Source organism: Falco punctatus (assembly GCF_963210335.1).
Source record: "Falco punctatus genome assembly, chromosome: 2".
Lineage (NCBI taxonomy): Eukaryota > Metazoa > Chordata > Aves > Falconiformes > Falconidae > Falco > Falco punctatus.
Window position 1 is genome coordinate 62,120,952 of NC_137581.1, and position 16,694 is coordinate 62,137,645.

A 16,694-nucleotide genomic window follows, 5' to 3' on the forward strand; every position below is an offset into this window, starting at 1 on the left:
TAATTTGAATGTTAATGAAACTAGTTATTCCTAAATCCAGTCACTAATGTTGAGGATTAATTTACATTCATTTTTAAAATGCTTATAATCAATTTATGTCACTTTAAGGTAATTATTTTCCCATATCTGTCTTATTTTGATACAGAAACCTTTAAGAAGTTTTAGTTCTTGGATGCAACTCCTGAAAAATAAGTGTGCAGGTATACAGCATTTGGCTACTGAAAAGTGATGTGAGTTCACTAAAATCAGTAGGAAATAACCAGTCGAAACCTGATCTGAACATATAATCATCATGCTTTTAATCATGTTAAGACAATTGAAATTGATTCTTGCTACACACTTAGGTGAACTGTATGTGACTTCTAACCTAGCTGCACTTACTTACAACTCTTTGCAGCAAAACCAGAAGACTTTTCCCATCTCTGATTTCCTTCATCAGCCATAAAAACACCACCACACCTCTTGGTAGGGCAAAATATGTGATGCATAATCATATGACCTATTTCTTGAACTAACGGAGGACCATTAAAAACCAAGTTTAATTCTGTGCCTTGCCATTCCTATCGGAAGTTTTCCTCAAAAACATCTTCCAAACATGGTTGGAAATTTGAAAATTCAGGCCTGAGTCTATTCCTTTTTCTCTTGTCACTTTTTCAATGTCATCCTTTAATGAAGGCTTTCCCCTGTTGGTGCTTGCTTCTTGGATTTAACCACAGACATTCTCAACCTTTGTTTTTCTTCACCAAAAAAGCCATGTATTTTAGATTGCCAAAATATAGGCTCTCTTTTTACCTGGTCATCTGATTAATATTTTCCAAACCTATTCCACCTAGAATTTGGTGGGTTTTTTACAGCTGTGTAAACAAAACACCTCTGTTTTCACATGAATATTGCAATGGCGTTACTCCTTCCTCTTTTCAATGAAATATCACAGCTGGTAAATCTTAAGATGCTCTGCCATTTTCACCACCACATTACGCTGACTATCCTTCATGGCTGAATAATACCCCTTGATTTTCCTCCCCCTCCATTATTCAGCCCACATTCCTGTCTTACAGCAGAAACCATTAACACAATCCTGAACCGAATGTTATCATGTTTCATAACAAGAAATTTCATTGCATTTTGTCTTTTTAAGAAATTTACATTATACACATATTTACAACATCGCCTACTTTTTTTATGAAAAAAAAAAAAATAAAAAAAATTACCAGAACACTGTTAGTTTCTGTGCTACAGACAGAAATTAAAATATTAAACAGAACTTACCTCTGTGACAGTTCTTTAGTACCATTACTAAATTCCTTTCAATTCAACATTAAACATAATCTTTATACTAGCTTTTTATGTACCCTACATTTCTTAGACTATTCCATTATCTTATTTATTTTAACCAGTAATGTTGTATGTCCTTTATCTAGAAAATTACATACCTTATCAAAGAAAATATCAGATAAGTACAGCATGATGGACTTGGTGAATATGTATTATATAATTCTCTCAGTTCCCTACTTACCCCCATGGCTGATTAGTTTTTCCTTCTTCTTTTTTAAAGGGAAAACTTTTCTGAAATGTTTACAGCATTGGAATAAAACTAATGCTGTTTGTTATGTATGTGTCCTGTGCCTTCTTAAACATGCCTTCCACATTGTACAACTTTTCAGCTGTATAGTACTACTTAATAAATAACAGTTATTAAAATCTTTGCCACCAGACCACCTGCTAACAATAGCAATAAAGTGGCAGTTTCTGTTGAGAAACACAACTACCAGGACTCAGAAGCACTGACTTCTTTTTCTACCATGTGTTTGGAGGAAAAAATGTGTAATATTGTATTTTCTTATTCAATAAATAATTAACTGTCTCAGGGGCTTTGACTAATCGCTGCAGTTCTCTTTTAACTGCAGAATTTTCACAGAAGCTCCCGGTACCATGAGCATGAAGTAGCATCCTCACTGTGAGTGTCAAGTAAGATCTCATGTTGATCAAGGTAGAGAGTACAGCTGCAGTCTGGCTGGAGTCTCATACAGCTGCACAACTAACACACCACCATAACAGCCAGCAACATGTCACACTGGGAGATATGAGTATGGTGTGTGACAGGTAGAGGTCACAGATATCAGCCAGTCATTAACTGGCAATAAGATGCTATCAAGTAAATAAGGAGTATGCTTCATTTATATATGTAAAATATTCATATCTTCTCCTCCTTTATGTGGAGTGCAGCTTTTTCTTGTGTCAATGGACCAACCTTCTACTGATTTCAGTAGGGATAGACTCCACCGTATTACCAGCACTTTCAGAGGAGCTTGAGATACAGACTATCTGATTAACTCTCAGAGTTATGCTCAAACTAGAATAAATGTTGCATAACAAAACACCAAATTATTCAAATCTGCTTGTAATATTGTCTGCTATATAGTAGCATTTTAAGTTAAGCAGTTGCTCAAATTCAGCACATACTTAAGTATTTTGCTGAATATGGGTATGTTAAGCATAAACCCAGAACTTTGTTGAGATGAACGAAACCATCATTGCAAACTTTGTATGATCCAACATTTTACATACAAAATCGCATCTAAGGATTACAATATAGTTTGCCCCAAACCAATGTGTATCATTTTACCTATTTACAGGAAGGTCACATAATAAATGTAACCATCAACAGCTGCAGCAATGTTTTTAATGAGTTAAATCTATATTTTATATTTAAAGGATTTAAATGTATTACTTAGGTTGAAATCCATCTGGTTTTATTAAAGCATAGTTCAAAGCTCAAAATATATTTAGGAAGGCAATAAATAAGTTAGCCAACTACAATGTGACCAACACAATAACAATACAGCCAGCTGCAAGCTGAATGTAGTTGAAACTTCTCAGCAATTAAAAATCACTATGCATGCACAGCTTCCCATCAACTATTTATAACTGCTTACTTTATTTATATTAAAGATAGAGAAAATGTAATCATGTCCAGCAGCATTTTGTTTTAAACAACAAGAACTGGTTTAATAGGTAAAATTACAAGAATCCAGGCAATTTAAAATCCAACAGATTTTAAATTTTCAAACAATATCCCACTTGTAAGAGGAAAGTTGTCAGGACCTGCTTCAAGTAGACAATGGCATTTTAGGAAGGTAAGTCCATGAATGACACCCATGGTAAAGTCAAGCATGCCTAAGTTGTCTTTACAGATATCTGGTAAGGAAAACTACGCAGGGATTTGCTAGCAAACTAACATGAACAAATCCTAGGAGATGACTTGACAAGCATAGAAGCTGCAGCAAAGATATCTGTGGGTCAAATCTAGGTGGGCACGGAGAAATACGAATTACCTAGCAAGACAAAGATCAGATGCATGAATTTTGAGAAAGTGAGAAGTATGTAAAAAAACAGGTGAAAATTTTAAATAGTTGACTTTGTCAAACTGCTTCAGCACCTCCCTCTCATTAAACAATGTGTTCCAAAGTTTCATGCATGTTTAAGCTGGATATGAAGAGAAACTATTTTTTTAAGGTTAAAGTCTATGTTCTCCAGTACTTCTTTCCTTCCTATCAAAGTCCCTTCTAGCAGAAATGTTTCATATATCGTAATCCTTCTGGCCTCTTTGCAAGGAATTACTTCAACCCTCCCCATCCATCTTTGTAGCAAATATATGTTCACAAAACAAAAGCTATCTTTAATGTCAATGGGCTTTGTTGGAAATGCTTCAGATTTGTAGTCATTCAATAGAAACTGCTTGTTTGTACTTAAAGTTCCAACCAATTTCCATTGAAAATAACCTGTGAAATGTCATTAATATATTTAAACTGTAAGATTCTGTTTTTTTCATAGATACTTTTAGTTTTAAAAGTATTAATATGTATTCAAAAAATGGGAAAGAGTATAAAGAGTTCAAATAAAAAAATAAAAACTCATTCCTTTTTTCTTTCTTTGTTAAATTTCAAGTTGATTGAGTTTGAGTCCTAAAGAAATTCACTTCAAGTTATATTTTCAATTAAATTCTTAGCATACAACAGCAACATTTAAATCTCAGATTCCTGTCTCTAAAACACAAGCCTTTAGAGCTTGTTTTTATATGTTGGAGTGGAAGGATTAGTACCATGGTCAACATTTTACGTGGCGATATAACTTTATCCAGCTGTCCTATTTCATCTTGTGGAGTACAGCCATATTTGTGTGTGTGTGTGTGTTTATATGCATAGATGTGTACATATATAATATCTCAATAAAAGTTATACAAAACTGAAATTCACTGAACCATTCTAGATGTCCATTATATTAACTTGGGGAATATTACAGCATCTTGAGATAGCCCAGCAGTGACTGTCAGCTAGCCAGACTGCCTAATGTGGAGAATTTCCCTTGTTAGGCATCTTATTAAAGTTCTCAGCAGGGTTTCTGATTTGTCTCAACATCAAATGAATAGCACCAGCCTTTATTCAAGAAAGAGGTAACTACAATCTAACTAGATTATGCCAAATTCTAGAAATGTGCTTTCATAGTTGCCAAGGGTTTTTTGTGGGTTTTGTTTTTCGGGTTTTTTTTTTTATTATTTTTTATTTTTTTTTATTTTATCTACTGTGCATATTTCCCAGGGGCCTAACACTATGGTCCCTATTCATAAGAAATATTATCCTGGGTTAGCTGCACTACCACACCAATGACACCAGCTTACTTTCACAAGGTGATTTAATCGAAGATAATTTTTTTCTTGGTTTTGGAGTATTTGTGGGATTTTTAGTCATTTGGAAGTAGCTACTACAGCAAGTAAAATTATCATGGCAGCCTCCCTTGTTCCGCCAGATATTTTGAAGGTCCTCTTGAAGGAGTAGAAAATGCTGCTATAAGATCAGTATTAAAGTAATTCCAGGCATCGGTTACCAACTTTTATTAAAAACTGTCTCAGCAAGAGAGAGATTTGCATAGCACAGAATCAGATAATACACCGACAGGAAATAAATAGCTTATCTCCAATGTAAATCTACAGGTACACTTCCCTATGCCCTACGTTCAGCAAGGAAGTCATGTCTTGACAGATAGCTCAAATGAAGCAGAGTTCAAGAGCTCCGGTCATTAGAACAAGTGAAGCCTGTATTTAACTCCCTATTTAATCAGACTGGGCTGATGAGAGAGCAAGTGACTGAGAATCAGAGCTATTGAAGGATAGTTGTGAAAACCGCCTTTCAGGACCCTGCCTCCAAAACCCAAAGTTAGATACCTGTAATCTCTACATGATATACATGATATTTAAGTACCTCAAGAAAGACTAATTAAAGTTTCTCTGGAGAGAGTGGGGAGGTGCCAACCCAACAGTAAATGCTACAGACAGTGTCTACAATTCCACTCATATCTGGGGTTTGAGCATCTCATTAAAGGCAGCAAACAGATGCCTCTATGTCTGATCAACATCTGGAGAAAGGAACACCGATGGTAGGTGACTACAAACTGTTCTTGCGAAGAGCTAAGTAAAGCATGTTTTCCTTCACTGATGGTGGCTGTTAATTCTTCATGTAAGACCTTAATGGATAAACCATTCAGGGAGATCTGAACACCTCTCCCATGTTGAGAGACACCTCTGTTTTCTACCAAACACCTGATTCATACAAAATAACCCTGGGTGTGGACATCATTTTTCTCCTCCTATAAAGGTACAGTTAAGCTACCTTCTGACCTCTCTTTTCCTAGTCCTAGAAATCGTGCATTAAGGGATGTACCATGGCCCAGATTCAGCAAGAAATTTGCAAACTCCCCACCCTACTGAGGCTACATACAGACTGGCACTTGACAGACACCTAGAGAGAGAGAAATCAGTTCGATACGTGTGGAATAAAGATTGAATTTTCTGTTTCTGTAGGCTCTGCAAGTGCTCTAGCCCCCTAGAGTAAAAGAATGAGCAGCAGGTTGGTGGAGGCACCATAATCATTTTAAAAAGAAAAAAAATCACAACCACATTTTCTAGGAGGTCCAGTACAGCCTGCCTGCATATACAACAATTGAAGTTTTATGGGACGTAAGACACTGTTTTGCCTAAAAACTAATACAGAAGCTGGTTATCTAGCTGTTCAGGACATGTATAAGCATGCTTGGAAGCATATCAACATCCTTGCTCAAATGCTCCAGGCTCCCAGTACCTCCAAGCAAAGGGAAGCTTTTGAAATCATTACAAAGAGATCTAGTAAACTGCCTCAGAAATGTTTCCCATTTCTTCTTGAAAAACATTACTTTCAGTCCTCATCGTCATGTGCTTCTCAGAAGTTACTTGCCTGGACTTTCCAATGGACTATTAGTCTCCGGAATTTCCTGAACATCTTTCAAGGTATCATTTTATGCTTTCGTCATTACATGCAAGACTACAGTCAATGCTGGAACCTAAACACACACACAAACATCAAGGGGGAACCATCCCTCATGTATAGTTAATGGCTTTCCTGATTAGCTAAAAAAAACATCTGGTAAAAACCCAAAAACTTTAATAAAAAACTATGTTGCATGACTTGCATTCATTTGATACAGTTCAGGCCTAAAGAGTGTTTTTCAAGAAGGTTAATTGGGAAATTATGACTCAATTAAATTTTAATGTATCACTTTGTGATAACAGTGGACAAATTGTCCCTTCTAAACAATTTGAAAAGATTAGTGAAGTTGCAGTCACTAAGTACTCACCCACAGAATGTGTTGCTCATATAAACTTTTGTCATCTTGACACAACCTCACACTCAACTTTGACAATTTAAAATCAGCATTTAAATCATAGTATATAGTCACTGCGTGTTGACAGTATTGAGTAAAACAAATCAGGTTCTTCAAAATCAGTTAGCACAGGCTATCCTCTCATCTTTAACACAACTTAAAAGCTTGTGTGGCCTGCAATTTAATTTACTTGGTGTTTTAACAAGGGGCTGTTTCTGCATGGTAATATAAACATTAGCCATTGAGGTCATTAGGAGCTTCAGACTCCTCCTGAAGGCTTTACTTGAGAGGTTAGTGGGAGGCAGATTGCTCAGACAATCAATTTCACTTATTTTAAATTAAATTTCTTTCATAACAGAACAGTTTAGGTTACAGTAAAAGGGAACCAGGGAACGGCTGCAAAATCTTAGGAAGAACTATTTTTAAAGTAATGGTGGGAACCAGTGTCTGGACTGTAGTGTCCCCACCCCCAAATCATCTGTTCTGTCCTGAACTTCTAATATAACCTACTTGGTGAAGAATTTGCCTGTTAGGATTTAACTTTCAAAAGGACTTTAAACGTGCATATGATAAATGCTGACATAGTTTCCATGTTGAGCCTGAGCTGATGCTCAGATCTTATGAAGAATTTAAGAAATCTGGACTAGGCTGTCCCCTGTAAAAATAAGCACATCTCCCCACCTGCCATCCCCACCCTGGGACGTTGAGTTCAGCGGATGATAGACTGGATAAAAACAAACTAGCTGAATGAAGAGATTTGGGGTGTGGGGGTGAGGAATATCAGAGTAACATCTTGTGAAATTGTATGGAAAACAGTAGTATAGTGGTGGTGCAGGCAGAAGGCTTTTAAGAAGGTGGATTGGTTTCAAAGAAGAAGAACATAAGCTGTTACATAAAAACAAAACCAGTTCAGATAATCAGGCTCTCACTTGGCTTAGCATCTTGAAAAAGAAAGGAGGAAACACATTAGAATTAAAACCAACATGTTTCAGGAAAAAAAGCCCTTTAATTTTTACACAAACAACCCATGGAACTCACTGCCATTAGTTATTGTTAAACTCAGTATCTTGGATTGAGTGAATTCACCTCAATTTTTAGCATTTATATAGATATTTAAGATATTTTGCAATTAAATATAGGTTTTTCAGAATAAATTGACCTCTGGACTTCTGCTGTTTCTATTATTAGCTGAAGGCATATTGTACCTGTCACAATAGACAGTGAGAAATCAGACTACTGATCTAATCTTGGAGACCAGTGATGCTTTCAGTGACACTGATGTTTGCACAACTGGTTGTCTCCTGGCTCATTCAAAGCTCACTATGAAAGTTACGTAAAGAAGCAACAATTTTCCATTATTATTTAAAAGTCAATATTGAATAGTCTGAGTACAAAGACCTGGCCAGAGATAGTCTGTACCACAGAGAAGGCATCCCACATCTCATCTTCATTGTCCTTTTCTGCTCAATATTCACTGAGCTGTGGAAGGATGTTTTCAGATATCAAATAGTCAGAAGAAGCACTGCAAAATGAATAACACTGATTCCATTAAAGACAGCAATAAAACTCTCATTGGACTTCTATAGAAGAAGAATTTGGCCAATGCAGATGACTTTTGAATATCTGTATGTATTCATATTTGTTTCTCCTATCTTGCTCCATTCTAAGAACCTAGTTATTGTATTCCTTAAACCAGATCCTGCAAAAGCAAAACTCCCACTGCTGCCAATTTTAAAAATACAAAGAAAAGCTTTTGCATAAAGAGCACAGATACAGTCTTTTTGTAAGCCAAAGGTTATACAGCACCGCAGGAATATAACACTCAAACACAAAATAAAGGTTACGTATTTCTGTCAGGAGGTCTCTGGCGTCTTTCTTAGACAATAGGTGCATTGCTCATTATCTGTTGCTAGAAGGGTGCTTCTTTCAGAACTGATTATTTATGGCAATGTTGGTTAAATAAGAAGAATAAAGTATACATGAAAATGTATGTATAGAAGAAAAAGAAAAAAAATATTTCCTTTTGGAGGAAAAGGCAGATGCATTCCCCTTAGTTACACACAGCAATAATTGTTGGAAGGCATGAGGAAAAAAATTGTTAATAAATTCAGCTATGCAGTTTCTCAAAGTGTTATTATCTGTTGAGAAATTCAGAAGATTTCAAGCTAAATAAACACCTTTTTTTCTGAATCTGCAATTTCTGTCAATGTAGGCAGCATGCAAATGAATATTAACCTCTCTGACTGTGTTTAACATATAACATATGCGTGCTGCTGCTGGGCTTGTTCAAGGAGTTGGGCTGAGGGTATGGGGGAAGGAGGGAAAAAGTAGAGGTGAGTGATTCTGGTGAGCATTTGCTGTTTGTACTCTAGCTGCAAAAACTGAACATGTTTGCAGGAGGGAAGAAAATTCAGTACTGCTGAAAACAAATGGCCTCATTTAAGGGAAACTGGAGGTGGTTGGGGAAGGGAATTTCTTTACTGAAAACAAATGTATTCTCACTGTAGAAAAAAAACCACAACAACAAGCAAACAAAATGAACTCAGTATCTCAAGACTGCTTAATACCTATCTGGGAATCTGTTTCTTGCTGATTGGAAGGGAAAGGGCAGTAGGAGGGGTTGCCTCGAATTTCTCCCAAATGAAGGATTGTGGGGGTGGACTAGAGGGGGCTGAAGACTGTATAACATCAGGAGACACATTTGTTCAGTCTTCACTGGCATTTCCAAGCTGAAGAATTTGTTTCTGCAAAAAAGGTTAAAAACTGTTCTGTGACTTGGATTAAATTAATTTCTTTGGCATAAAAAGATACAGTTTTACTTCTCTCTGCTTGATGCCCAAATCAGAGCAATCTTATTTTGTTTCTGTTCACTGTTTTAGTTTGCCAGCATTGTTAGACTTCCTTTTGCTTGCACAGAAGTATTTTCTCATTAAATCTGATTTCTTTCCCCTGTTACACATCCTAATTCACATCTTTGTCCCCCACTGGCCCTTGTTGTCTTTTCCACTCTAAATGTGAGAAATTAAATTTTGATTAAAATTTGTTCAAATCTTGCTCAGGGCTTGTTTAGTTCTTATTTCAGTCTAGTGGAGGAAAAAAAAGTGTAAATGCAAGAAGCAAGAACTTTCCTAAGCTTCAACAGCTATTGTGGGGTGGGTTTTTTTTTTCTTGTTTGAGCTATTATTTTTAAATATCCTATTACAGAAACTGTGTTTTGTTACCTGAAACATATAATTCAACTAACAATGCATGTTTAAAAATTTTTCACATTTGAGATTGCAAGTAATTAAAAGTACATCTAGAAAGAATATAAGGACAAAAGAGTCTGCGTCTTTCTCTGTGAATTTCACTTTTGCTACAGTTATGCTCAATGCCTGCATACTGTTTTGATGATGCTTATCTAACCAGTTCTTTAAGGCCTCCAATGGAGACCTCTACAGTCTTCCTAATGACAGCAGTTAAGGGTGTTTATTGCAACAAAATATCTGGTTCTTTTTTCGGTCAACTTCTCCTAATCTACAACAGTTTCTTGCTGCACTTTAAGCTCATTATTTCCTCTACTATCTCACACAGACAGAAGAATCAGATTTTTTCCTTGCTAACCTTTTACGTTCTTGAAAGCTGTCCCCTTTCTCTTATGAGAAATCCTAATTCTTATACTGGTGAGACTCACAAGATTTATGGGTTTTCCACTTTGCAACTTGTGCAATACTACTGATATATATCCTGCATATCATCATGAACATAGATCATGAACCAGATCTTGATGAAATGCACAATGGTAACATAGACTGCATCTTCTAATATTTAGTTTCAGGTGAAAACAAAGCAGTTTCATTTTGTCTGGCTCTCTTTAACACACACTTTTCTAGTGTTTTGGTCAATATTATTGAAGCACTGAAAAAGAAAAAAGTTACTTCATTTTTGGTAATGTGGTATTCATATTTTCATTAAACAAAGAAGAAAAAAAAAACCAAACCAGGTCAAGTGTATGTCCTTTCCAGATATATTTCTTGTTTCATATTTAGATACTTCTTTTCTGCCTCAAGCTTTTTTCTTTTTCCTGTGGGTGTCACCAGATTTGTCACTGTCCCTGTGCCACCTCTGCCTCATGCAGGGTAGTAACATGAGAAAGAAACTCAGATTGATTCACTGGAGAGTTCTGTAATGTGGCAACTACCTCTAACTTGCCATTTAAGTAGACCTAAACTAATTTAATGGCACATTGTTTAGGGTTTTCCTTCCTGCAGCCTATGTTTATTTCATCAATTTTCATGCACTTGATAAGTTCTATTTATTGCTATCATTTTACTTGCAGGGCTTTGTGCAGTCATCATGACAAAGAATTACTCCTGAGAGGTATTCAAAAGCTTTCCAACTTTTCTGAATGTGACAGGATAGGAAGTTGGAAACAGTTGAAGTCATGGAATGAAAAACATTATGGGAATATGACTCAGGACTAGTCATCACCACCTGGAAAGCTGTCATTAAAAAAAAAAAAATAGTTAGAATTCAACATACAGTTCTGAGTCTTGCAAAGTTTCTGGAAAGCATGTTAACAAACAAGAATCAGGTTTGTAAGGTTTATGTATGTGGTCTTTCTTCTGGGCAAAAGTTTTGTCTTAAAGAGAAAGACCTTCTAAAGTCACTTGACCTCTAGAATGAGTTTTCAGGATGAGGTCAAAATTGGGCTTCAAACTTCCTCTGCATTACCTCACTTCCCTCTAAGTGGTGCAGGCTATTGCAGGAAGTGAAGCAGCATCTGATAATCTAAATTGTGCTGGATAACAACATTCCTGATAACAAAGCAACTCTAATTAAGGTAAAATCACTCTCAAGTCACTGTAGTATTTTCTGCAGTCTTTAGGGCATAAAAAAAACCCAAAACAAACACCAGTTGTTCTCCCAAGATAGTTTTAAGACTGGACTTTTTGCTCTACCGGTGCCCAAAGGATTCACAAGGATCTGCTCTAAAGTATTCAGCCACAGAAACTGGCCATGTACACATCCTAGAACTATTCTATTCTTTTCACTTTTCTCTATGTTGAAGAATACTTTAGTATTTATTCTGTTTCAGTATTTAATTTTATCTTTCAAGCAAATGGTTTGAACTCGTGTTTCACTTTATTTTTTTCTGTTTCTTGTGCTGTTCTGCCAGTTCAACTCTTCAGGATTCTCTTAGCCCTATTATTTTGTTCTCCCCATTAACCAACATAATGACATCTAGTGTGCCAAAGTACTCTGAAGTCCAAAAACATCTCTGCAGGGACATCTTTCAAGATGAGGCTCTACATAAGTTCAGTGTTAAAATATAAGTGAGAATATTGAATGGCCCCTGAATCTACGAGAAGAGCTAAAGCATTTTTTTTTCTTTAATCTACAATATTTACTCTCTTTTCTTCCTAATCCTGCCGTAATTCTTTGGAAGAACATAATTAAACTAAAACTAGAAGCATTAAAACTGGATTTTAGTTATAATTTTTTTCCTTTTATCTCCTTTCATTTCTAGCTCTCTCATTAGCATAATGGCTGTACTGGCAGTCATTACAGGAATGAGATTATATAGTGATGAACGCTTCCATAGTGAAGTATTTAAACTAGGATGTAAGCTCATTAGGAACTCAATGGCTGTAGTGGGAGTCAAGAATGCTCAGCACCAGCTAAAAAATACACAGCCTCTCACAGAATCTGGCCTAACTTTAGTTCTCAGTTCCATTTCATTTCCAATTGCATATGTTGTTCTTTTTGGTTGTTGTTGCTTGATTTTTTCCCCAAAACTTTTTTCCAGAGGATCTTGTAGTTTACAGCCTAATTCAGCAAACCTACATCAGTTTGGCAGAATGTGCTCAGCACATCATGAATTGAATTAATTACATTCTCCTATCTCTATAGTATTAGGGTGCTTAATAAATTTAAAAATATTTACTTTCACAGGCTGTTCTCAGTGCCTGAAATTACCTTCCCCTGAAGAGTCTCAAGTTGAGTTGCATGTGTTCTATAACTTCTTGGCTTTGCACTAATTTCTGGCTGAAAATGTAAAGTACACATAAATTACAAAGCTGTTTTTTTTTTTTAATGCAGCTAAAATTAAAAAAGCCTTTTTTTATCATTAATCTTCTTTGGATTCATTTGTCCTGTCCATTGTTCACTATTTTCTGGTTATGATCTTATTAAACGTAACTATAATTCTAAAGTTTTATTGCAGATGTTTCTACTATTGTATTATACTTCAACCAAGGAAAGAAATGAGCCATACACGTAATTACACTCAATTCCTAAGTGATATCACGCTATGTGAAATATACCACCTCAGTGAATCTATAAACTTCCCCTTTTTCACACTACTTCACGCAGTTGCACTAGAATTTGTAGAATTTGCAGTGGTAGGAAAGTTATCTATATATATCATCTAAAGCAATTAGGAATAGGTCAGCAGGAATCCCTAAACTGCTGATTGCCAGAAACCAGCAGGGCATTTCAAGGAAGAATATTTAATAGATTCTTTTTAGTTATCCACTTTGTTCAAGCATCTGCTACTTGCCAGTATTAGAGCAAGGATATTGGACCAGATGGACCCCTGAGTTGACAAAATTTGGCTCTTTCTATGAAGAGAAAAGACTCTTTATCTTAGAACGAATAATATTAAAGCAAGAAAGTAGTCGGCATGAATGCCGCAAACATTAAACTTTACTGGAGGCAACGATGTTGTACTACAGTGAAAGTAAGGATGTGCTATTTGACCAAAAGTGTGATGAGAGGATTGGAAATGAGCATAAGATTCCTCACAAAAAAAGAAGATTCTCAGCTTTGGAAGGCAGTCTTCTCAGCGCACTCTCGTCACCTCTAACATAATATATGGAAGGAATATATGAAGGACCAGTGTGCCAACCCAAGAACTTAAGTCCTTCACATATCCACAGAGAGATGGTTTGACAACTACACCGTTGCCTTCCCTGAGATGTTCTGCTAATGCAGAAGGATAGTCAGGAGCTGGGGATTTTGAATTCTCTCTTGCCGTCTCCAGAGACCACTTTACATGAGCTGCAACAGACAACAGCTATTGAAGAAAGACAACCCTTAAATGCTTGCAATGTATGACCTGGTGATCTGCGCTACAGCCTTTTCAATGAGAAGGCCAACATTTCTTACTTTGGAGTGTTATATACATACCATACATGACCCTCATTGACGAGAGCCTCTAAAAGTGGAGGCTAACAGGAGCAGCAGTTGGTGAAGCACTCTCTGGGTTCTACTTTAGGAGCTTCTGGATCTTCTGGGGACAAGGCCCAGGATTGCTGAGAATGCCTAGATTTCAAGTCTGAGAAACCTGAGAGTACCTACTGCTGCCAGGTAAGGATGACAGCTTCTAAGAACTCAGTCAGATGCCCTTGACCTAAAGATGTTTGGAGCCTTTGTGGAAGCTGTTCCCTGGTTACAGGTGGTCAGGTTTACGTGGTGCTAGGGAGAGGTTTATAAAAGAGCTAGGCCTAAAGTACAGCTCACAGATGCAGCAGTGTGTACAGAAGCTGGCACAGCAGGGTACAAAGACAGGGTCCTCATGTCAGTTCAGACCAGCAGAAACATTCTCAGGTAAGGCTGTAAGATGCCACAGTGCACATTTCCCAGCAGAAACTGGAGCAGCTGTCCCAGCCAGAGTGGATGCTTTGATCCAGACAAGGCTTTGGGTGGTGGACAGAGCCCTCCGAGTCCCAGGCTGCAGATTTTGCTGGGGCCTCTCAGTGAGACTGGGAAAGATGGTCTCCTTTCCTGAAGGACATGTGCTGGTGTTAAGAACCTGTGTTACCAACCAGAGGAGTCACAGGAGGAAGCCAGCAGGCTGCACAGCATCCAAGAGGGAGAAAGAGAGATATGCAGGGTCTTCTCGGACATTCAGTAGCCTGAAGAGCCCCAGACACCAACTGCAGTGGAGACACAGGCAGAGTCTGTCTCTAGAAGAAGAGTAAGGCCAGCGTGTAAATGAGGGTAAATCAGTGGATACCGTCTGCCAAGATTTCAGCAAGGCTTTTGACACTGTCTCCCATAAGATCCTCATAAAGAAGTTGATGAAGCATGGCCACGATGAGTAGATGATAAAGTGGATTGAAAACTGGCTCAACAGCCAGGCCCAGAGGGTGGTTTTCACTAGCACAAAGTGTAGCTGGAGGCCAATAAACAGCAGTGTACCACAAGGGTCAGTACTGAATCCAATCAGGTTCAATATCTTCATTAAAGGTCTGAATGAAAGGGCAGTGTATCCTCAGCAAGTTTTCAGATTAAACCAAACTGGGAGGAGTGGTTGATACACCAGAGGGTTGTGCTGCCATCCAGAGGGACCTGGAGAATCAGGCAAGATAGAAATCTTATGAAGTTCAACAAAGGGAAGTGGAAAGTCCTGCATCTGGGAAGAAATAACTCTAGTAACCTGTACTGGGGGATGACCAGCTGGAAAGCAGCTTTCTGGAAAAGTACCTGCCGTTTCTAATGGACAAGTTGAACATAAGCCAGCAGCCTGTCCTTGTGTCAAAGAAGGCCAACAGCCTCCTGGGCTGCGTGAAGGAGAGCATTGCTAGCATGTTGATGTTCTTTCTCTTCAGCATTGGTGAGACTACACCTGGAGTTCTGGGTCCATCTCTGGACTCCTCAGTACAGGGACAAAAGATGTAATGGGTATAAACCGAAGCACAGGAGGCTCTGTCTAAACATAAAGAAAACCTTTTCTTTTTTGACTGTGGAGGTAACTGAGCATGGTCACACTCTGCCCACGGAAAGGTGCGAAGTCTCCTTCCTTGGTGATAATAAAAATCCATCTGGACATGGTTCTGGGAAATCAGTTCTAGGTGATTCTGCTTGAGTAGGGTGGTTGGAAAAGATGACCTCCAGAGATTCCTTCCAACCTTTACTCTTCTTTGATAAGCCTAAGGAACATAATGGTGAAGGCTAACTTTGGAATGCTAAAGAATTAGGTGCAGTTTAGGTGGAAATGGTTGCTTAGCCCAGACCTAAGCCTTCACCTCTTTAGCCAATACACATGATAAACCCAAACACACATCTTTGACATAGTCCAGTTATATAAAGAAGCCAGAAAGCCAGCCTAAATACAAGATCCAGATCTAGGTCAGGGCAGCTCCCAGTATCAATACAGGCTAGACAATTAAGGGACTGAGAGCATCCCTGCAGAGAAAATGTTGGAGGTGCTGGCAGACAAAAAGCTGGACATGAACTGTCAATGTGCACTTGTAGCCCCATAAATCAACCATATCCTGCACTGCATCAAAAGAAACATGGCCAGCAGGCTGAGGGATGTGATTCTCCTCCTCTACTCTCCTCTCATGGACCTCACCTGAAGTACTGCATCCAGCTCTACAGCCCCCAGCATAAAAAGGACATGAAACTGTCGGAGCAGGTTCATAGCAGGGCCACAAAGATGATCAGAGGGCTGGAGCACCTCTCCTGTAAAGGCTGAGGAAGCTGAGATTGTTCAGTGTAGAGAAAAAAAGGCTTTGGGGAGACCTTATAGCAGCCTTCCAGTACTTAAAGGGGGCCTATAAGAAAGATGGGTTCAAACTTTTTAGCAGGGTCTGTTGTGATAGGACAAGGAGTAATGGTTTTAAACTCCATGAGAGTAGATTCAGACTAGATATAAGGAAGAAAATTTTTATAATGACTGTGGTGAAACACTGGAACAGATTGTCCAGAGAGGTTATAGATGTTCCATCCTTGGAAACATTCAGGGTCAGGTTGAACAGGCCTCTGAGGAACCCAGTCTAGTGGAAGATGTCCCTGCTCATTGCAGGGGTGTTGGACTAGCTGACTTTTGAAGGTCCCTTCCAATCCAAACTGTTCTATGATTCTATGACACCTGGAAGAAATCAGGTGAAAGAAACATTCCTTAGCAACAGAGATCTGGTATTAAATGGAGACTTGCCAACTTAGTAAAAAGTCCACAAAGTAGGTTACAAAAAAAATTTTTTTTAAAAAAAAATATTTTTTTTATAGAAGTG

At 37.8% G+C, this 16,694-nt stretch overlaps 1 protein-coding gene across 1 annotated transcript in view; it reads right to left on the reverse strand.

The window, feature by feature from the left end:
* Positions 1-11,189, reverse strand: part of NALF1 (NALCN channel auxiliary factor 1) — a 549,469-nt gene extending 538,280 nt beyond the window's left edge. The window contains exon 1 of the mRNA XM_080377721.1: positions 1-11,189. This exon is cut by the window's left edge and continues 48,479 nt beyond it. The gene's annotated coding sequence lies outside the window, so the exon portion shown is untranslated.
* Between the last annotated feature and the right edge of the window lie 5,505 nt (positions 11,190-16,694).